This window comes from Dermacentor andersoni, chromosome 6 (genome assembly GCF_023375885.2).
Source record: "Dermacentor andersoni chromosome 6, qqDerAnde1_hic_scaffold, whole genome shotgun sequence".
In the NCBI taxonomy this organism is placed as follows: domain Eukaryota; kingdom Metazoa; phylum Arthropoda; class Arachnida; order Ixodida; family Ixodidae; genus Dermacentor; species Dermacentor andersoni.
This window is the reverse complement of record NC_092819.1, coordinates 125,803,275-125,827,270: the sequence shown is the minus strand read 5'-3', so window position 1 is coordinate 125,827,270 and position 23,996 is coordinate 125,803,275. Positions and strand designations below refer to the sequence as shown.

At 46.2% G+C, this 23,996-nt stretch overlaps 1 non-coding gene across 1 annotated transcript; it reads left to right on the top strand.

The window, feature by feature from the left end:
• Positions 1 to 21,933: 21,933 nt before the first annotated feature.
• Positions 21,934 to 22,007, top strand: TRNAT-AGU (transfer RNA threonine (anticodon AGU)). The gene has a single exon. It is a non-coding gene; the product is annotated as a tRNA-Thr (tRNA).
• The last annotated feature ends 1,989 nt before the right edge of the window (positions 22,008 to 23,996 follow it).

Below are 23,996 nucleotides of genomic sequence, written 5' to 3'. Positions count from 1 at the left end.
GCATCGAAATGAATTGTAAAAATCCAATCGCCACGTGACAAGAAAACGTGCTCAATGTGCTTAATATGTGCTATGTTATCAAGCAAACAAAGACACAGAAAAAGAGGAATAGCGACGTACTAGTAGACGATGGGACAAGTGACGGTCTACAAAGACAGGCAACTCAATTTTCCAACACATTCATTCATACCAAACGCGACGGCATCAAACTTATGTATAAGGAAGGATTCGCGGGCTTCTCTATCATAATTTGAACGAAATCCAGATTCAAGCAACGTGACTCTCAGTTTATCAAATGAGTGGTCAAGAAGATGCACTTTGAACGATTCGGATGCATTTTGTTCGCCCATTTTATTAGTTTTTCATATAAGCGTATCTTCATTTGGTTGATAGGCACATGTATATTAACTCTACTGACACCATGCAATGTATTCTGATGAAGGCCGGACCCCGGCCGAAACGGCAATCGTATCCAGCATTTCTGGACACAAGGGTTTAGTTCGCGTGACTGCCACCACGTGGCGTACTGACCTTAAACTTGTCAAACTTCCCGCGGTGACGCGTGATGACGTCAACAAAACAAAAATAAAATAATTACAGATAAAGTTTATACAAATAAAGTTTATTACAGATAATACAGATAAAGTTTATTTATTCCGACAACCGTTAAATGCTTTAAAATTCAATTTCCCTCATCTTCCTTATTTCTGTCCGTCCGTCCATACATGTCATTCTGCGGACGAACGTAGTCGCAATCGAAGACACCTATCGAAGGGTTTCGTTAATGTCAGCCAACCTCGTCATGTTTGCGTGCGTGCACATGTTTCGTCACTTGTCTGTGCGTCTGAATTTATGATTATATATATATATATATATATATATATATATATATATATATATATATATATATATATATATATATATGTGTGTGTGTGTGTGTACGTGTGTGTGTTCAAACTGACCACTTTACTAAGCTCTGAAGGCGCGGCCACGTTTTGGTTTAAATCGTTTACCTGACTACGTTTTCAGATTGTCACCAACCATATGCACATGGCGTGCCATCGTAATGCTTTAGTGGTTTTCTGAACCACCATGCGTGAAAGGCTTCTAGGACCGTAATTCCTTAAATCGGGCTCACCACTTGGCAAGTCCTAAAACAATCAACTCCTTGTAGAGACATGCTCTAACCGAAACAAACAAGTTTTCGGTTGCTTAGTATGCGATTCGATAACATGTAAGGACTGTCATCATCATCATTAGGCAGTTACTCTCGAATCAAAGTGTTGCTGTGTTACGAAATAGAGTATCTATAATATATACTTCGTGCGTTAAGGTAGTTATATAAAGCCGTAGACCGGTATGGCTATTAAAAGCCTACGAAAGACAATGCTTTGTTCTGTTTTGTTTAGACTGCGATAGCAAATTAGTAGAAAGCTATAGCAACCAAGGATAGTAGTACTATCGGCCGTATATAGTTGGAAACATTCGCATACTAACTGAATCAACAAGCATGGTGTAAGCGCACGCAAGCAAACATGAACACTACACACTTGACGAGCGCGGATACTCGCTGTGAAAACGGGAGTGTGAGCAAGCGCGGTAGCAGCAGCCAGGAAAGCGACTTGGCACGGTGTATCGCTTCAACGTAAGAACGGCGAGAACGCAGCGAACACAATGGCATGATCCGCCTACAGATCCCTTTCATGTTACGGCGCGCGCAACTGCGCGCGGCGGCGAAAAGTACGTAGGCAAGGTCCAAGCGCGCTCCCAACTCCCCTCCCTCCCACACTCCCTACACGCTTTCCTCCATATATTGCGCGCAAGGTCGAGCTGCGATCATCAGTTCCCCTTGCGGCCGGTCCCGAAATGCACAGTTGCTGCCGGAGCACAACAAACCGTCTGCTTCCCTCCCATCCGCCCGCAACATCTGCGCAATAGAAGGCGGTGTGTTTGCTCTCAGCTGCCTTTCTTCGCGCGGGCCCGATTGAGTCACGAACGACGTGGAACTTTTTATGTAGACCACGCCGCGGCGACGCTAGGCGCGGGTAGGCTTAGGCCTAACCCGACGAAGAGGGGCATTATGCCCGAAGTAGAAATGGTGGTAGGAGAGGAAATCTCCTCCGAAGAAGCCAACAGCCCAGGCTGGACGACAGCGTTGGGCAAGAACAAGAAAGCCCGGCAAGAAACACCAGTTTCAACGAGCAAGAGAACTCACGTGGGCTCGAAGGGTGGCTGCCGCACGGCTGCCCCGCAAGGCGTGTTGCAACGTCTCGCAGCCTCGTCGAGGCTCCCCAGACTACCTAGGGAGCACATACGAATTAGTGTCCGCCCAAGGGGCGGGCTTGACGTCAAGAAGATAAGCCAAATCAAGCTGGCTCAAGCCTTGGCCATGGCGGCTGCACTAGCCCCCACAGAAACTGAGGGTGACGTAATCTGCCCCAATTTCACTCAAAACGTTCTCGTCGTATCCACCCCGGAGAAGAAGAACGCCGCCGCTTATGCAGGAATCCAGGAAATCCGCATAAGCGAATGACTGTACAATGTGGCCGCATACATAGCGGCCCCAGACAACACCTGCAAAGGGATCATACGAGGGGTCGACGCAGACATCAGCGAGGCCCAACTCCAGCGCATGATCGTCAACCATCGTAACCCGAAGGCTCTGGAAGTCAAACGAATTAAGAACACCACCACAGTGGTTGTCCTCTTCGACGGCATGAAAGTGCCTAACTATGTCATGTGCGGCGTCAGCCTTCTGCGCTGCACGCTCTACAAACGCCAAACCGAGGTGTGCTACGCGTGTGGCGGCTTGGGACATCGCGCGGACGTCTGCCCCAACCCCACCAATGAGGATTGCCGGGGCTGCGGACTAAGCTCACCTCCCGATGACCACCAGTGTCCGCCGAAGTGCGCCCTTTGCGGAGGCCCGCATCTTACGGCGGACAAAACGTGTAAGCAGCGCTTTCAAGTCCCATACGTCGTACGCAGACGCCGACGGCGCCGTAAGCGCGCCAACAACAAGCACCAGCAGCAACAGCTGGCCAACGAGAACAGGCCACGTGGCTCCAGCGCGGCGGGAGCCCCCAGGAGGGAGCGCTCCGCCACGCCCTCTGGTCGACAACGCAGCCTCTCCAGAGGGCGTTCTCGTTCCCGAGGGCGCTCTAACTCCCGGGTTCAGATCCAGGAAACGCCAACCTGGGCCGATCGTGTCAAGTCGAAGCAGACGACACCGGCTTCAAGGGTAACGCAGGTAGCATTGCCGGAGCATAAAGTTGGTCCCAGCGTCGCTCAACTCATGCAACAGAACGCTCGACTCAAAGCAGAAATGCAGCAGATGAGGGCCGACTTTGAGTCTTTCCGTAAGTCGTACCCCTCGCAAGTCGAGAAGCAACAGGTGCCCCCCTCAGGGGAGCCACAGGCGCGCTCGGGTAAACGTAGGGCCGCGCCCCCAGAGGGAGACGCTGACTCTATGGAGACCGAGTCCAATAACAAAGACTTAGAAAGCATGCAGCGGGCAATTCAGCAGCTCGCTGAAAGCGTGACTGTCCTCCTTAAAAGGATGGCGTCCCTGGAAAGTGCACAGGCCGCGTTAGCTACGGCTAGACAGCCTTCGAGGGAGCCCCGTCGGGCACCTTTACCCGCAAGCGCCGTCCCCGTCAACAAGACGGTGGAATGGCCAATCCAAGGCAATCACCATGGCGGTCAATCCCAATAAGTTGGTTGTGTGGCAGTGGAACTGTGCCAGTTTCCAACGGCGCAAAGCTCCGCTGCAGCAATTCGTTTCGGCACAGGCGGTCAAACCGCACGTAATTCTTTTACAAGAAACTCTCGATGACGCGCCCACCTTTCCGGGATACCGGGTTGTATCGATACGGGAGGAAGGAAAGCGGGGTTTAGCAACCTTGGTCGCACGGAAGTGCTCCTTTCAAGTACACAAATTACCAATTGGCCAAACTAGGGCGGAAATCATTATGGTCGAGATTATCCCTAACAATTGGCTTAAGAGCAGTGTCTTCCTTTCAAACATATACAGCTCGCCGTGGGATCAACGGCAGGCATTCGCCACGATCATGACAAAGGCGGTGGCCCTGAGCAAGGGAGCCCCCATAGTGATAGCGGGTGACTTCAATGCCCCCCACAATTCCTGGGGATACCCCCGCCAATCCACCAAGGGCAATCTCCTTGTCCAGGCAGTTGCTGACTGCTCACTGGAATTGATTACGGATGCTCAATACCCGACGCGAACCGGCACGTCGGTAGTCCGAGACACCACTCCGGACCTGGCGTTCGTCAAGAACGCCCCCGGAGCAGGATGGCAAAATTTGCAAGAGAACCTGGGCAGCGACCACTTCATTGTGGAGATTACCCTAACGATTAGCACAGCCCCTACCAGGGAATTTAAAGTGACGGATTGGGATGCCTTCCGGAAAATACGGAAGGCGGACCGGACCGACTACGATAATCTCGATAGTCTGTTCACAAGACTACAGAAGGACGTACAAGCTGCGACCAAGGTGGTTAAGACCGACCTAAAGGTAGATCGTATGGACGCGCGCCTTGCGCACCTCCTAGAAGCCCAAAACTCCATCCTGCGCCGCTGGAGAACGCACAGACTCCACCGCCGGCTTCGTAAGAAAATTGCGGAGCTCAATCGTACAATTGAAACTCATTCCATCGAACTGTCCAAACAACAATGGAATGAAGTGTGCTCCTCGGTTGATGGGCAGATGAGAACGGGGGGCAAATGGAACCTGCTCAAACACTTACTCGACGATTCGCAAACCAAAAGCAGAGACTAGCCATCGATCGCATAGTTCATAATCAAAAGGAGGCGGGCGTATTTGAACACGTCCTCTTGCAAGAGTTGGCCGAAAAGTATCTTCCGCTGGGCCACTGCGGTGACGGGGATTATCCTTGTTATCAGGGGGGAGCGGTGGGGGAGCTCGACGCCCCCTTCACGGAATCCGAAATCTGGGAGGTGCTGCAAACGCTCAACGGTCGCTCTGCACCGGGCCCGGATGGCATCTCCAATAAGCTCCTCCGGAACTTGGACGAACAATCAGTTGCGCTGCTCACCGGGGAGGTCAATAAAATTTGGGAAACGGGCCTAGTCCCCGACTCCTGGAAGACAGCCTCAGTGGTGCTCATCCCGAAACCAGCAAACCTCTTGCGCCGGAGAACATGCGGCCTATCTCGCTCACGTCCTGCGTGGGTAAGGTGGCCGAACATGTCATTCACAACCGTATATCTAGGCATATGGAAAATAATGAGTTATTCCCTCACAACATGGTCGGCTTTCGGCCGGCACTCTCCACACAGGACGTCATGTTACTTATAAAGAGGCAAATCATTGATGTCGACACTAGAGACACTCGGGGCATCCTTGCTCTAGACTTGTCCAAGGCTTTTGATAACATCTCGCACCGGTTCGTACTAGACGCCATCTCATATCTGGGCCTGGGGCCACGATTCCATGCGTACGTTAGCTCCTTCCTCAGGGATCGCAAGGCCACTGTCAAAATAGGGCAAATCAAATCGAAGGAATTTACATTGGGAGCGAGAGGCACCCCGCAAGGGGCGGTCATCTCTCCCCTACTGTTTAACATCGCCATGAAGGGCCTCTCGGACAGACTGGCCACAGTAAGAGGAACGGGTCACGCCCTCTACGCGGATGATATTACCGTGTGGTGCATGGGAGGGTCTGACGCTGCAGTTGAGAGTGCGCTCCAAGAGGCGCTCGACATCACAGAACACTTCCTACAAGACACGGGCCTGAGTCTGTCACCAACCAAGTCCGAACTTCTATTGTATAGGCCCACCCGACGGGGGGTTAGGTGCTCCACACCCTTAGATCAAGTTCCCATAGCCCTCTATACGAGGGACGGACAACAAATTCACAGAGTGGATACCATCAGGGTCCTCGGACTCTTGCTGGAATCTCGCGGGGGCAACTCGCAGACTATAGCCCGCATTACTTCGAAGACGGAGAGTATGCTTCGGCTTATCCTCAGGGTCTCGAACCGCAGAGGGGGTTTAAGCGAGAGCAATCTACTCAGACTCTACCACGCGTTTCTGATGAGCCACGTTAACTATGTAGCCTCCGCGTTGCGCTGGTCTAAACGGGATGAGGCCAAAATCGACGCCCTCATGCGCAAAAGCATCAAGCGCGTGCTGGGTTTACCACTCACTACCAGCACTGCGCGTCTCATGCAACTAGGCATGCACAACACCCTATCAGAGGTGATCGAGGCCCAACGAGTGGCTCAAATAATTCGACTATCATCATCGCGACCGGGGAGACGCATCCTCGAATCCGTTGGATGCGGTCACCAGGAAATCACGGAGCGCATCGTGACCCTATCACCCATGGTCCGAGATACGTTCAAGGTAGATCCCATGCCACGTAACGTCCACCCTCAATACAATGTAGGGCGCCGGGTAGCCAGGGCTCGTTCCCTGTTAAAAGCGGCTGCTGCCACTCCGAATCTGGCATGTTTCGTTGACGCCGCCCAGTACGAGTGCTCTGATCACTATGCCGTAGTTTCGGTTGACTCCAATGGCACTCTGATTAATTCAGCATCCGTGCGGAAGGTTTCTTCAACAGTAGCCGAGCAGGTTGCTATAGCTATAGCACTGAAGGACCCTCTAGGTTCCAATATCTATACAGACTCCAGATCGGCAGCCCGAGCTTTCGCCTCCGGCTCGATCTCAAAGGAGGCGGCGGCCATCCTCGGCAGCGAGGGGGCTGCTGGTTTTCATAGCATCAAATGGTTCCCGGCCCATATGGGAATCAATGTACACTCTGAGCTTGTTAACGCCAATTAGTTGGCCCATGACTGTGCGCGAGGTCTTACACACCGCGGCGGTTCAGGTGGACTCACGGGCGGCGACTTAGGGCTGTACAGGGATTCGCTTCTCATCTTCCATGAAATCTTGAAACATTATCAACTTGCTCGGCGGGCGTTTCCACTACCACACCCTAAACTTAATAGACCACAATCGTCGGCGTTTCGCATGCTTCAAACGGGGTCATTTCCCTCCAGCGGCAGATTCAGTCACTTCGCGCCTAATGTAGAACCCCACTGTCCAGACTGTGGGGAGGCGTACTGCTCCTTGTCCCATATGCTCTGGCAATGCCCTGCGTTACGCAGCTCATCGCTAACCACTCTAACCGACTGGGAGGCAGCCCTTAAGAGCGGCGACCTCCCAGAGCAACTACGGGCTGTCCAGAGGGCCTGCGACAGGGCGGAGGACCACGATCTTCCGACCCCGACGTGGGTGCGGCCCGCGACGGCTACGGGGACTCCCTGAAAAGGGAGGTACCCTAACGCCGGTTCCTCAGGACCATTAATAAAGTTCTTTGTCTGTCTATCTGTCGGTTTTCCTCGTGTGCTTTCATTCACACCTACACCATACGATGCGTGGCGACGTTGACATTCATAGGGTATATCACGGCGACGGCGACGGCAAAACCGCGGCTGGAGTGTCTATATAATTTCTATTGCTATAACAAAAACTGCACGAGGTTATTGTTCCTTGGCCTCTTTCAGGTCACATGAAAAAACTTGACCTGTAAATGCATTAAATAAATGTGCTTTTTCTAATATTTCGTGGCAATCTAAACATTCATGCAAATATTACGTGTGGTGTTTGTGCTGCATACTGCTTCTAGTAGGTGTATAGCGTATTCTGTATCTAGTGAACTTCCTATTTTTTGTTTTTTACAAGATAGGAAATATTATTTGTACTCGAACTCTGAATATTTCTTGTCGTTTTCGCCTACACCGCTTTCTGAATAAATAAGAACGGTTTTACAATTCAGTTTTAAATTTTAATTCGAGCATCACATACTGAAACAAATTCACGTTTGTCGTGTTTGTTATAGTATCCGCCGGCTGTTATATTCACGTGCCTGCGTTTGTTCGAACTGAAGTATTATGACCATTTCCGTTATCAAACGAAATGCATTATTGCTATTGCTTCTATAAAAACTACGTCAGAATTTGTATTTACATGATACTTAACAGCTTTTCATGCAACAGTACCTTGTTTTGTTTATTTCGGCAGTGGTAGGTATCATGTGAAGTATTTAAATACATCCGCACAGACACAACGTTTGCAATATTGCACACAGTTAAACCACGAATCGCTGTATTTTCGTCGTCGTTTGACAGTATATGATCTTTAGAAGAAACAATGTTTCGGGCAGCGTCCTACAGGATAAGTCCTCATAAGAACAGGGATACCTACCTTTTATATTATAAAGTAGCTATAACATAAATATAAACACCGAAATTCAATATTTGTTTATTCATTCTATATTATTTTCTTTTTCTGCGAGATGGTTGACCGGAGTCATACAAGGATTTTTGTTCTGGGAAGGAGGGAAGGAAGGAAGGAAGGAAGGAAGGAAGGAAGGAAGGAAAGCAACTTTATTCGAGGTCTTGCAGGCCGCGAGAGCTTTGGGCTCTCATGGAGTGGGCGTCTCCCACGACGGAACCAGAAGCTTGAGTTTCCTGGCGGCATCATGGACCTGCTGGATGACCCAAACTTGCACTTGTCCGGCTCGGAGTTTGTGTGAGCTTGCGAGCACGGCCAGAGTAAGTGATTTGCGTTAAGGGATGCATTGCAACTGGTACAATAAGACTTGTCGTAGAGCTCAGGCATGTAATGGTGTAGTCTGTTTTGCGTGGGGTATGTACCTGTTTGTAGCAATCTGAGTGTAACCGCTTGAACTTGAGTGAGCGTGCGATGTGGCGTGCTATACTCTCTAACGTTGTACGTAGTAGTGTTTATTGATTTCATTGTATGTAAAGGGGGCGTCCTTGTTCTCCTAGTGGTCGGGAGAAGCCGCGCGATCTCTAAGCGCGCGCGCAGCCTCGTCTTCCGGCTCGTTAAGGTTGGGGACGTCGCAGATCTTTGGTCCTAAGTATGCCGGAAACCAGTATATGACGTTGTTCTTAATCTCTTTCTTTGTAAAAATTCTGAGAACCTGTGCGCAGACGGTGCCCTTTTGGAAAGCTCTGATAGCGGCTATGGAGTCGCTGTAGATATGGGAAAGATTGTCGTGTGTGAGCGCAACAGCGATCGCAACCTGTTCGACCTGTTCAGGCTTCCTTGCAATTACCGTGGCGGCATATCTTGTGGTTCCGCGGCTGTCCACAACCGCCACTGCGAAAGCTTTGTTTTCCGCGTATGCCGCCGCGTCCACAAAAACAGAACGTTCGCGGTTCGCCAAGGCTAGGTCAAGGAGGAATTGAAGTTGAAGTTTATTCAAATAGGAAAAGACTGCAGTGGTGGCGTAGAGGTAGAACACCCGCCTCGCGCGCAAGAGGTCCGTGGTTCGAATCCCGGTGCCGCGCAATTTTCCACCGGATAAAAAAAAAAATCCGCGTGTTGAGAAAATTGCATAAACAGGCCTGGAGTGTGGCCTGATCCAGGTGAACAGAACCGGTAACACACTCCCTCACCTGAGCAGGATTGGCCACCCTGATGCAGCACCTGGCCACAACCTCCTATATGAACACAACAATCAAACCCCGGCCCTCAGTCCCCAGCAGCTGCGAAGCAACTGACCACGGCGGCGGTCAGACCTGCGACGCTGCAGAGGGTGCTAAGAATCCCTGGCTCCGGACAGGCCGCCATCGGAATATGAACCTGGCAACGTTTAACGCTCGAACGTTATCTAGTGAGGCGAGTCTAGCAGTGCTATTGGAGGAATTAGAGGGCAGTAAATGGGACATAATAGGGCTCAGTGAAGTTAGGAGGCCTAAAGAAGCATATACAGTGCTAAAAAGCGGGCACGTCCTGTGCTACCGGGGCTTAGCGGAGAGACGAGAACTAGGAGTCGGATTCCTGATTAATAAGAACATAGCTGGTAACATACAGGAACTCTATAGCATTACCGAGAGGGTGGCAGGTCTTGCTGTGAAACTTAATAAGAGGTACAAAATGAAGATTATACAGGTCTACGCCCCTACATCCAGTCATCAGTCATGATGACCAGGAAGTCGAAAGCTTCTATGAAGACGTGGAATCGGCGATGGGTAAAGTCAAAACAAAATACAGTATACTGATGGGCGACTTCAATGCCAAGGTAGGCAAGAAGCAGGCTGGAGACAAGGCAGTGGGGGAATACGGCATAGGCACTAGGAATAGCAGGGGAGAGTTATTAGTAGAGTTTGCGGAACAGAATAATATGCGGATAATGAATACCTTCTTCCGCAAACGATAAAACCGAAAATGGACGTGGAGGAGCCCGAACGGCGAGACTAGAAATGAAATAGACCTCATACTCTGCGCTAACCCTGGCATCATACAAGATGTGGACGTGCTCAGCAAGGTGCGCTGCAGTGACCATAGGATGGCAAGAACTCGAATTAGCCTAGACCTGAGGAGGGAACGGAAGCAACTGGTACATAAGAATTCGAATAATGAGTTAGCGGTAAGAGGGAAAATAGAGGAATTCCAGATCAAGCTACAGAACAGGTATTCGGCTTTGACTCTGGAAGAGGACCTTAGTGTTGAAGCAATGAAGGACAATCTTGTGGGCATCATTAAGGAGTGTGCAATAGAAGTCGGTGGTAACTCCGCTAGACAGGATACCCGTAAGCTATCGCAGGAGACGAAAGATCTGACCAAGAAACGCCAATGTATGAAAGCCTCTAACCCTACAGCTAGAATAGAACTGGCAGAATTTTCGAAGTTAATCAACAAGCGTAAGATGCTGACATAAGGAAGTATAACATGGATAGAATTGAACATGCTCTCCGGAACGGAGGAAGCCTAAAAGCAGTGAAGAAGAAACTAGGTATTAGCAAGAATCAGATGTATGCGTTAAGAGACAAAGCCGGCAATATCATTACTAATATGGATGAGATAGTTCAAGTGGCTGAGGAGTTCTATAGAGATTTATACAGCACCAGTGGCACCCACGATGATCATGGAAGAGAGAATAGTCTAGAGGAATTCGAAATCCCACAGGTAACACCGGAAGAAGTAAAGAAAGCCTTGGGAGCTATGCAAAGGGGGAAGGCAGCTGGGGAGGATCAAGTAACAGCAGATTTGTTGAAGGATGGTGGGCAGATTGTTCTAGAGAAACTGGCCGCCACCCTGTATACGCAATGCCTCAGGACTTCGAGCGTACCGGACTCTTGGAAAAACGCTAACATAATCCTAATCCATAAGAAAGGGGACGCCAAAGATGCCTACAACGCCGTTGCCTACAACGTATTTACTAAGGTAATTGCAAATAGAATCATGAACACCTTAGACTTCCGTCAACCAAAGGACCAGGCAGGATTCCGTAAAGGCTACTCAACAATAGACCATATTCACACTATTATACAGGTGATAGAAAAATGCGCGGAATATAACCAACATTTATATATATAGCTTTCATTGATTAAGAAAAAGCGTTTGATTCAGTCGAAACCTCAGCAGTCATAGAGGCACTACGGAATCAGGGTGTAGATGAGCCATATGTAAAGATACTGGAAGCTATCTATAGCGGTTCCACAGCCACCGTAGTCCTCCACAAAGAAAGCAACAAAATCCCAATAAAGAAAGCGTCAGGCAGGGAGATACGATCTCTCCGATGCTATTCACAGCGTGTTTACAGAAGGTATTCAGAGACCTGGATTGGGAAGAATTGGGGATAAGAATTAATGGAGAATACCTTAGTAACTTGCGATTCGCGGATGATATTGCCTTGCTTAGTAACTCAGGGGACCAACTGCAATGCATGCTCACTGACCTGGAGAGGCAAAGCCGAAGGGTGGGTCTAAATATTAATTTGCAGAAAACTAAAGTAATCTTTAACAGTCTCGGAAGGGAACAACAGTTTACAATAGGTAGTGAGGCACTGGAAGTGGTAAGGGAATACATCTACTTAGGACAGGTAGTGACTGCGGATCCGGATCATGAGATTGAAATAATCAGAAGAATAAGAATGGGCTGGGGTGCGTTTGGCAGCCATTCTCAGATCATGAACAGCAGGTTGCCATTATCCCTCAAGAGAAAAGTTTATAACACCTGTGTCTTACCAGTACTCACGTACGGGGCAGAAACCTGGAGGCTTACGAAAAGGGTTCTACTTAAATTGAGGACGACGCAACGAGCTATGGAAAGAAGAATGATAGGTGTAACATTAAGGGATAAGAAAAGAGCAGATTGGGTGAGGGAACAAACGCGAGTTAATGATAGCTTAGTTGAAATCAAGAAAAAGAAATGGGCAAGGGCAGGACACGTAATGAGGAGGGAAGGTAACCGATGGTCATTAAGAGTTACGGAATGGATTCCAAGGGAAGGAAAGCGTAGTAGAGGGCGGCAGAAAGTTAGGTGGGCGGATGAGATTAAGAAGTTTGCAGGGACAACATGGCCACAATTAGTACATGACCGGGGTAGTTGGAGAAGTATGGGAGAGGCGTTTGCCCTGCAGTGGGCATAACCAGGCTGATGATGATGAGGAAAAGTACACAGGAAATGTTTTACAGGACATCTGAATCCTTAGCTCAAGGGTAGTTGGGATCCATGCTAGTTATAATTCACAATCTTAGCAACAATACGACAAAGGATAAATAAATCATATATACATAAACATTCATTTATGAATAAAAGGCAGGGTACGTGGAATCGCTACGAGAAACTTACAGAAAGGAATTTGTATTTAGTAAATCACACAATGCAAGTGAAAAATGTAAACATATCTACCCCATCGAGATGAAAGCTCTATGCAGATAATAGTAGTGAGTGATAATGGGATTTCACTGATATCGAAAAACATTTTGCTTGTTTTACTTCCGATGGTAAGCTGTTCCATAGGAGTGCTCCAGTGTTGTTTAACCTTCGCCTTCCATATACATTACGCATTTTTGACAAGAGAAAATTTCACTTAAGGTATGTCACCACCTTTGAAAAGGCGTTTTTTCTTAAAAATAACATTTTTTTAGATTTCGAGAATCCCCAAGCATTCAAAAATGCTTTTCAGCAAGAATCATGTTCGCATCTTGTTTAGTTCAAAAGTTATAGCCTACTTTTGAACAGGTGGTGAACTGTTCCGACACTGAAACTGATGTGTTTTGGTAACAGAAACGGATAACTCGGCGATAATCAACGGCGTATATTGATAATTTTCGGTTATGTCTTAGTCTGATATATAAAAGATCATTCAAAGCCAATTTGTAAGGCTTCCTTTCTCTAAACATTGTTTTAAAATCCGCAAGGGGAATGCATTACGCTACAAACGTCTCAATTGTTTACTTTGCGTGCGATTTATGCTACCGCTTTGAACGCTACCGGATTCAACCTTTTTATAGGTACTATTTTTGGTAGCGACAGTAATAACATAGACTGGACGTTTTTATAAGAAGGCATGGCCATGTTCACGGTAAAAAGACGATTGAAACGAAAGTTTTTGGCAATCGCCACACGTTGAATGATCCGAGCGAAGACCATGCGGACGTGAATGTATCGGCGAGTGCTGCAAAAGCTTGGGAAGTTAGAGAACAATTGCGAAGTGCCACTGCAAGAACCTCTACTGCAAGGTAATAGGATTAAAGATATGGAAATCCTATCATCTGTTTTTGCAAAACTGGCCTGCCCAGAATGCAAGAAGACGACGCTCAGACTCCTATTACTTTTTGGTTTATATGATGCTGTGTGCCAGTTCAATGATGGAAACCGAAGTACAGCATATATATTGAGGGAAGCAGGCATCCAGCCTGGCCACCACACTCTTGTAGCATGTTGCACCAGTGACCAGTACCATGTAAAGAAGGCCCAGGGTCAATACACGGGTGATGTAAAACGTCTCTGCAATAAAAGACGAGCAGCCACAAAAGCCAAAAGAGAGCCCGTGGCAGCTAAGGAGGGCCCTAGCTATGAGCCTGGTGGATTTTAACTTCCTAGGGCATGATGATCTGGTTTCTACAAGGATTGAAAAACCTAATTCTTGTTTTTCTCAAAACTTGATTTCTTGCACTTTCTCCTTGCGCAAACAGTTATAACTTCAAAATGAGTAATTATTTTTCAACGAAATTTTGCACGCTCGTTCCCTAATTACTACCCTGTGCAATGAACTAGAATTAATGAAATGGAATGGTAAGTTTGGATATAATCATGTTTTATGTCAAGATAGCAGACAATAGTGACAATATTTTTTTGTTTTCTTTGATATTTTTGTTATAACTTGATTCCCAATTATCGGATGGCAAAGATCCTAGTTGGTTGCACAGCCTGGTTAGCTGGCTAACTCTGTGCCGCAAAGTTTACGATAGCAATAATAAACACATTAAGTTGCAACTCAAATGTGTAAAATTTGGACGTCCACGTTTAGTTTAGAGGGCTTTCCAAGGTACAAATGAAACACGAACCTGCACAACTAAAATTATTAGCCTTTACATTCATTATTAGGGCAAAGATCGAATACGCCCCCATTGTTTATGACAAACTAAAACAACATGCAGGCACTAAAGGGGGTCTAACTAAAATATGCTAGATGTATAACACGTTTAAAATCGTCAGACTGACTCTGCGACTTAGTTTATGAACCCTAGCGGGACAAAAGCATCGCAGTCACCACGCGAAACTTAAACTAGAATTTTTGTTCCAAGTTCAACCTTGTATGTTATTCCTCATCCTGGAACCTTGCTTATCACTCGTGACGTCACTAATTATAATGAACCAGCACGAGATACACTAACACAATAAAGTCCCATATCTATCCTTTGGTAAAATTAGTTTTTCGAAAGCATAACTAACAAGTAGAATTGTATACATCTGTGATTTCTGTGCTCAGCTCAAAGAACGATAAAAATTTTGGGGATTATTTTCTTACCGTTCCTGGCTTAATTGGTTCACTCTGCATTACAGCTGTTGTACTCTGGAATGGCGCTGCATGCTTTTTTTTTTTTTTTGTCGCATTAGAATGTTTTTCTTTTTTTCGCTCGGCTGGTGCTCGTACCGGTCTTTGAGTGCTATGTATTCTTGTCTCTGCTGCTAAGAACATCATTGGGCGTGCATAATTTCTTCCGAATAAAGAAAATAAAGCGCGAAGGAGAAGATAGCCCTGTGGCCAGCAGCGAATCAATACATTCCCGTTCCTTGCCTCGGTAGTGTTTGGAAGGGGACTCCCATGCTTCCAAACCCAGATCTCGGTCCGTGTTAATGCCGACAATATGAGAGCAATATTTTTCGCCGAAAATGAATCTCGGCGAGAACGGCAGACGGGGCTCTTCTGCCATAACAGGTGTTGGCTACTCCAGAAAGGTCGCTTTGGTCACATATCCTGCGACAACAATTTGAGGGATGTGGCATTGGAGGTGTAAATAAAGCCGTAAAAAAATATGTGGCAATTCAGCCGCAAATGCGAGAAAAATGCTTCAGCTTTATGTCACCCCTGTTGGATGTCCCGGATCCATGATGTAAACCGTGTTGAAGGAATTGCAAAGTGTTGTTCTCAACTCACTCGCCTTACACGCTGCCTCATCGAGGGGCTAAGTAATACACGGAAAGTTACTCGAGCAGCCAGTCGCGAAGCCCTTTGGGGGCTTCTTTCGCGTTCGGAAAAACACTTCTATGTAGAACGTATTGAACACCTGGGATCGGAGCTTTATCGAGTTTTCTCATGTTACTCTAGAATTTTCTGATTTACACTTTTCATCTCATTATATATTTTTGGAAGTTGAACAAATAATTAAGGAATATTATCTCATTAGGTGGAATGAAAAAAAAAATAATTTGAGTAACTCTAAGCGGCGCTAGGCAACAATACCTTGGTTCTGTCCAGCTTCGTGGCGCCCGCATATGTCAAGCCTGCCTAAAATTAGCTGGAACGCAATCTGTAAACCGTTTGTCCCAGCTAACGTTATCGATGCTCTTCAGCGAAAAAAAAGAGAAATATTTAACAACATCGTGGAAGATGCATATATAAAACCAACGGTGTTCGGCCGTCAAAAGAGGGACGGTCGAACACGGTAGGACCTCGAATTGTAAATTGCACCCGGCTTTTAAACCACCTGTTGTTTGTTGGCTTCTTATGACAGGCTTAATCAAAATCAGGCACCTGGGATAACCCCATTTTTTCTCGTTTATTACATAACGAGGGTTTCGAATCCGCCAAGACTGATGCCTTCAGTTAGCATGCGTGTGTTTATTGGCCAGTTGCCTTCACCCGAAAAGGTCACGTACACATGACGAACGCGGCTGTAAAGATGTTCCACATCCGCCGCCAAGGTTAGCGAGTGGTGGCGCTGGCTAACACTCGCAGGTTTCTAGTGGTAAACGTAAATACCCGAGAAAGTGGATAGAAAAACGGCGCCGCAGGGGCTGAATTAGTTAGAGCATCGCCTATGCGGAGGATGTGCAACATCCTTTCTACCGCTTGCGCCACGAGCAAATTATCTATTCCGGGGATGGCAACTGACCAATAAAAGCACACGTGCTACCTGAAGGTATCAATGTTGCCTGATTCGAGAACCTCGTAATGTAATTAACTAGAAGAAAGAGAATCGAGTGGCACGATTTTTAATAATTATTTCATAAGAAGCCAATAAATAAAAACGCCAAGGACAACATACGGGAAATTACTTCTAGGAGTAGTTTCTGCGTTCAAGCAAGGCCGAATGGCGGCGTCTTGTATACGGATGGCTTCCACTCAATCAGCCCTCCTAATCGACGTCGTTACCTTTTGCCAGTGCGGCAAAACTCGTAGATAACCTCGAACATGGAGACGGTGAGTAGTGACGTGAGAAACAAGTGTTTCAGACAACTGGTTAAAAAAAAAGCCGTGCAAGGAAGTTGTCCTTCGTCTATTAGAATGAGAAATTAGCTAGGCATGCTTTATTTTTTAAATATTGGCAATCACATTTTAAAGCTACTGAAATTGTGGGCTCCCACGCACATTAGGTTGCATTGACATTTCATTTCAACCCCGTCATAACACGCCAGCCATCCCAGGCAGGGCGACTTGCAAGAAGCAGGGAACACCATAGCAGAATTTCTAATTCCTACAAAACTCAGATGCTCGCCTACCAAGTCGGAGCTGCTCGTACGCAGACCCACGCAGAAGGGCCGCAGGCCATACTCGTCAGACTTCGATTATAACCAATAAATTACCGTACGAACCAATTCGGTACGTGCCATACCGTGCATCGACAAAATCCGAGTCCTGTGTATGATCGTAGAGACTAAAGACGTCAATACCTCTAGGGTTCAGACGCTCATCACGAAAACAAGCAACGCTGTAAGGCTCATCAGAAGAATTGCCAATAGACACAGCGGTCTCAAGGAACATAATCTCATCAAATTAATACACGCGTTCGTCACCTGTCACTCCGCACACGTTGCGGCGATCCTCAATTTTCATGATCCGGAAGAGACAGACTTAATGCCCAAATCAGAAAGGTCACCAAGCAAGCCCTCGGCATTTCTACCAGCACCAGCAACGAGAAGCTGGGGCGCCTGGGCATGCACAACACCGTGGAAGAAATTGCCGAAGCCCAGCAGCGCGCCCAGCTTGCTAGGCTTTCGACGACGCCTCCGGGGCGCACGATCCTAGGTAATCATTGGCTTTTCTCAAGCAAACATACAAAAGGACTTTGCGGAACTCCCACGAGTCATCCGCGCCAAGATCACGGTCCGACCTATACCCAGAAACATACGCCCCGAAAACAACAGGGGCAGACGACAAGCGAGAGGACAATTGCAGCAATTGCAAATGCAAATGCGAATGCAATTGCAAATGTTGTTATTACCACGACACTGCCACTCTGAGAACAATTTACTTTAGCATATTCCATAGCCATATATCCTACTGTATTGCATCTTGGGGTAACACGTACGTTTCATATGTAGAACCTATTGTACTTCTTCAGAAAAGGGTCTTGCGATTCATGACTTTTTCGGATTACAATGCTTAATCAATGCTGTGGTTTCAAAGTATAAATATACTGTCTTTTAATTTATTACTGAATCCTAAATCTATATTGCCTACTCATAATAGCATAACCACTAAGTGCCCTTTGAGAGTATCAGTATATTTCATTCCAGGAGCAATACACGCAGCGCACTTAAGGGAAATTTTCTCTTACCAAAAATGCGTAATGTATAAGGAAGGCGAAGGCTAAACAATACTGGAGCACTCCTATGGAACAGCTTACCATCGGAAGTAAAACAAGCAAAATGTTTTTCGATATCAGTGAAATCCCATTATCACTCACTACTATTATCTGCATAGAGCTTTCATCTCGATGGGGTAGATATGTTGACATTTTTCACTTGCATTGTATAATTTACTAAATACAAATTATTTTCTGAAAGTTTCTCGTAGACATTCCACGTACCCTGCCTTTTGGTCGTAAATGAATGTTTATGTATATATGATTTATTTATACTTCGTCGTATTGCTGTAAAGATTGTGAATTATAACTAGCATGGATCCCAACTAGCCTTGAGCTAGGGATTCAGATGTCCTGTAAAACATTTCCTGTGTACTGTTCCTATGTTGAATAAACTTCAATTTCAATTCCTCCTTGACCAAGCCTTGGCGAACCGCGAACGTTCAACTTATGTGGACGCGGCGGCATACGCGGGAAACAAACCTTTCACAGTGGCGGTTGTGGACTGCCGCGGATCCACAAGATATGCAGCCACGGTAATTGCAAGGACGCCTGAACAGGCCGAACAGGTTGCGATCGCTGTTGCGCTCACCTACGACAATCTTTCCCATATCTACAGCGACTCCATAGCCGCTATCAGAGCTTTCCAAAAGGGTACAGTCTGTGATCAGGCTCTCAGCATTGTCACAAAAAAATAGATTAGGAACCACGTCATATACTGGTTCCCGGCACAATTAGGACCAAAGATCGGCGACGTCCCCAACGTTAACGAGGCGGCAGACGAGGCTGCGCGCGCACTTACAGATCGCGCGGCTTCACCCGACCACTAGGAGAACAAGGACGCCCCCTCTACATACAATTAAATCAATAAACCCTACTACGTACAACGCAGGGCGTATAGCACGCCACGCAAAACAGGCTACACCATTACATGCCTGAGCTCTACGACAACTCTTATTGTACCAATTGCAATGCATCCCTTAACGCATATCATTTACTCTGGCCGTGCTCGCAAGCTCACATAAACTCCGAACCGGACAAGCGCAAGTTTGGAAAAGCAATCCGGAGCGAAGAACTCGCTCCCCAACTCTGAGCCGTCCAGCACGTCCACGACGCCGCCAGGAAACTCAACCTCCCGGTTCCGTCGTGCGAGACGCCCACTCTATGAGAGTCCAAAGCTCTCGTGGCCTGCAAGACCTCGAATAAAGTTGCTTTCCTTCCTTCCTTCCTTGCTTCCCAGAACAAAAATCCTTGTATGACTCCTGTCAACCATCTCGCAGACAAAAAAAAAACAATACAATATAGAATGAATAAACTAATATTGAATTTCGGTGTTTATATTTATTTTATAACTATTTTATAATATAAAAGGCAGGTATCCCTGTGCTTATGAGGAATTCTCCTATAGGACGTTCTCCTAAACATTGTTTCTTGTAAAGATCCTATACTGTCAAGCGATGACGAAGGAACGCATATACGTATGCGAAAATACAGCGATTCTTGGTTTACCTGTGTGCACTATTGCAAACTTCGTGTCCCTGCGGATGTATTTAAATACTTCACATGATACCTACCACTGCCGAAATAAAGAAAACAAGGTATTGTTGCATGAAAAGCTTTTAAGTATCTTGTAAATACAAATTCTGAAGTAGTTTTTATTGAAGCAATAGCAATAATGCATTTCGTTTATAACGGCAACGGTCATAATACTTCAGTTCGAACAAACGCAGGCACGTGAATATAACAGCCGGCGGATACTATAATAAACACGAAAAACGTGAATTTGTTTCAGTATGTGATGCTTGAAGTAAAATTTAAAACTGAATTGTAAAACAGTTCCTATTTATTCAGGAAGTGGTGTAGGCCAAAATGACAAGAAATATTCAGAGTTCGAGTACAAATATATTTCCTAACTTGTAAAGAAAAAAAATAGGAAGTTCACTAGATAAACAATACGCTATACACCTACTAGAAGCAGTATGCAGCACAAACACCACACGTAATATTTGCAGGAATGTTTACATTGCCACGAAATATTTAAAAAAGCTCATTTATTTAATGCATTTGCAGGTCAAGTTCTCTCATGTGACCTGAAAGAAACCAAGGAACAATTACCTCATGCAGTTTTTGTTATAGCAATAGAAATTATGTAGACACTCAAGCCGCGGTTTTGCCGTCGCCATCGCCGTGATATTCCCCATGAAGTGCAAGGTCGCCACGCGTCGCATGGTGTAGGTGTGAGTGAAAGCACGCGAGGGAAACCGACGTTCGCGGCTCAATCGGGCACGCGCGAAGAAAGGCAGCTGAGAGCAAACACACCGCCTTCCATCGCGCGAAAGTTGCAGGCGGATTGGAGGGAAGAATAGGGTTGGTTGTGCTCCGGCAGCAACTGTGCATTGCGCGACCGGCCGCAAGGGGAACTGATGATCGCGGCTTGACCTTGCGCGCAATATATGGAGGAAAGCTGGTGGGGAGTGTGGGAGGGAGGGGAGATGGGAGCCCGCTTGGACCTTGCCTACGTACTTTTCGCCGCTGCGCGCAGTCACGCGCGCCGTAACATGAAAGGGATGTGTACGCGGATCATGCCATTGTGTTCGCTGCGTTCTCGCCGTTCTTGCGTTGAAGCGATGCACCGTGCCAAGTCGCTTTCCTGGCTGCTGCTACCGCGCTTGCTCACACTCCCGTTTTCCCAGCGAGTATCCGCGCTCGTCAAGTGTGTAGTGTTCATGTTTACTTGCGTGCGCTGACACCATGCTTGTTAATTCAGTTAGTGTGCGAATGTTTCCAACTATATACGGCCGATAGTACTACTATCCTTAGTTGCTATAGCTTTCTACTATGTGCTATCGCAGTCTAAACAAAACGGAACAAAGCATTGTCTTTCGTAGGCTTTTAATAGCCATTCCGGTCTACGGCTTTATACAACTACCTTAACGCACGAATTCTATATTATAGATACTCTATTTCGTAACACAGCAAGACATTAATTCGACAGTAACTGCCTAATGATGATGATGACTGTGCTTACATGTTGTCGAATCGCATATTAAGCATCCGAAAACTTGTGGTTTGTTTTGGTTAGGGCATGTCTCTACAAAGAGTTGATTGTTTTAGGACTTGCCAAATGATGAGCCCGATTTCAGGAATAACGCTTCTAGAAACCTGTCGCGCATGCTGGTTCAGAAAACCACGAAAGCATTACGATGGCACGCCATGTGCATATGGTTGGTGACAATCTGAAAACGTAGTCAGCTAAACGATTTAAACCAAAACTTGTCCGCGCCTTCAGAGCTTAGTACAGTGTTCAGTTTTAACACACACACGCACGCACATATCTACATATATATATATATATATATATATATATATATATATATATATATGATCCCAAATTAGGACGCACAGACAAATGACGAAACATGTGCACGCACGCAAACATGACGAGGTTGGCTGACATTAACGAAACCCTTCGATAGGTGTCTTCGATGGCGACTACGTTCGTCGGCACAATGACATGTATGCACGGACGGACAGAAATAAGGAATATGCAAGGGAAATCGAATTTTAAAGCATTTAACGATTGGCGGATTAAAAAATCATTATCTGTATTGCAGGTACGGATCGATGAATACTTCCCTGAAGATAAGATGTCCTTGTTATTCTCGGCATTGCATGACAATACGTATGTACAAAACCGGTTTTCTGAGCGCTTCGCATTGCTACGTGACGCTCATACTAGCCTAGCAGGGTGATTTCGCCATTAGGCACTTACTCAGTTTTGCCAGGCATCGAAACTGGGTCATCGCAGCGAATCGTCGGCGCCGTGGCTTAGTTGGTTAAAGCGCCTGTCTAGTAAACAGGAGATCGTGAGTTCGAATCTCACCGGTGCCTAGGAGTGTTGATCTTTTTCTCTTTATCAGTCAATCAAGGAAGTTTATTTTTCGCACTATGTACAGTGAAAAAAAGGGTGGTTGGAGGAAAAAACTGCACATCCGCAGCCTGACAAAGCTACAGCCACCCGTACACAGCAGTAGTAGCGTACGGAAAAGAGAGAAGAAAAAAAATCTTACATAACGGAGAGAACTCGTAGAAAATATTGGAAAAACCTAAGTAAGCATACCATATATTGCAGTGGCAATTGTTGGTTATAAGCATTGATTTGAGCACACCAAATAAGAATGCGCAAGGCTTGCGCTTCGCCATTGTAATAATAAAAGGGTAAAAGAAGAAATACAGAAACTGCCGAAAGTCAAGCGCCATGCACAATAGCGATACCAGCATACATGGCACAAGGCTCCGGTCACTCCTTGGAAATTAACAAACGTGCAAGCAGACAAACAAACACGAATCGCAGGAACAAGGTAGCAACATAAACAATGCTTTTACAAGTTCGTTTAAGGAAACGTTCGAAATATTACAGAGCAGGACAATTTTTTCAACAGTGACAAAAGTGTGCACGTGGAAAGAAAAAGTTGACTTCGTGCTGATCAAGTCAATCACATGAGCAATTCAAAAGTAGTTTTACGAGATGGAGTTAAAATGTCGATGTGTCTTTGATCCGTGTTATTTAGTGTTGAGGGTAATGTGTGCCGAATTTGTTCTGTTCCGCGAGTTGTGCGCGAGAAAGCTGTGTGCGTCATGGCGGTCTATAGCGTAAAGGATAGACATTGTTAGGTTCTTTAAGAATAGCATGTTCTAGAACCGTAAAAAGCCTTCCCTGGACGGCACTTCTGTACCTGCACAATAGTCTGTATATGTATATATTTTCGGCCTTCATTATCGCGTGTTTTTGAAGGATTGGTGCTGTGTGTTGTAGATAAGGTACGTTTTCTATGGCACGAATAGCTTTCTTCTGAAGTAATTTAATTTGGTTTAGATTAGTTACAGGGGTGTTAGCTCACACTAGTGCGCAGTAACACAGCCGCCAGTAAAAGAGCGAGATTATACGGAAGCTTTTTTATCTTACATGGTAGCAAGTGTCGGTTGCAGTTTAGAATGATAACCGTTTTGCTGAGCTACGTAGATAACTGCCGAACATGGTCATTCCACGACATGTGTTCAGAAAAGGTAACGCCATAGGTCTTAACAGATTTTTCCATTGCGTTAGTGCGGAGTCCTACAATAGCGCGGTCGGCACGTGCTGTATTTTTTTGTGCGTTCGATACAACAGGCATTTTGTTTTTGATTCGTTGATTGTGAGGCAGTTTTTTCGGCACCACTCTTTTAACTGGTGGCAGAAATTCCCCGCACGAGGTGTTATTGTTTCGATGTCCTTACCACTAGCAAAGAGAGCGCGATCATTCGCGTACAGAACAATTTTGCAAATTGTGTCAGTCAGGAAAATGTCATCAATTTAAAAAAGAAAAAGGAACGGTCCGAGAATGCTTCCCTGAGGAACGCCCCATTGAATGAGTCTCGTCTGTTATTTACATTTCTTTATTTCCACAAATTCGTGACGGTTGGAGAGATAAGATTGCGTAAGTTTTTTGGCTATTCCGCGAGAACCGTAGTTTTCTAACTTGGCAATTGGAGTTAAATGGTCCACATGATCAAATGGTTTGCTAAAATTGAGGTACACACCTATAGTGTCAAAAGATCGTTTGCAAATGTTTTCTAATATTATTTCTTTTTGGACTAAAACGGTGCTTTTCTGTGGAGAGACCTTTCCTGAAGCCGAATTGATTATCTGTAATCAGTTTATGTTTAATTAAAAATCTGCTAAAAAATTTAAATACGGGGTTTTACGCGCCAAACCACTTTCTCATTATGAGGCATGCCGTAGTGGAGGACTTCGGAAATTTCGACCTCCTGGGGTTCTTTAACATGCACCTAAATCTAAGTACACAGGTGCTTTCGCCCCCATCGAAATCCGCTCGCTGT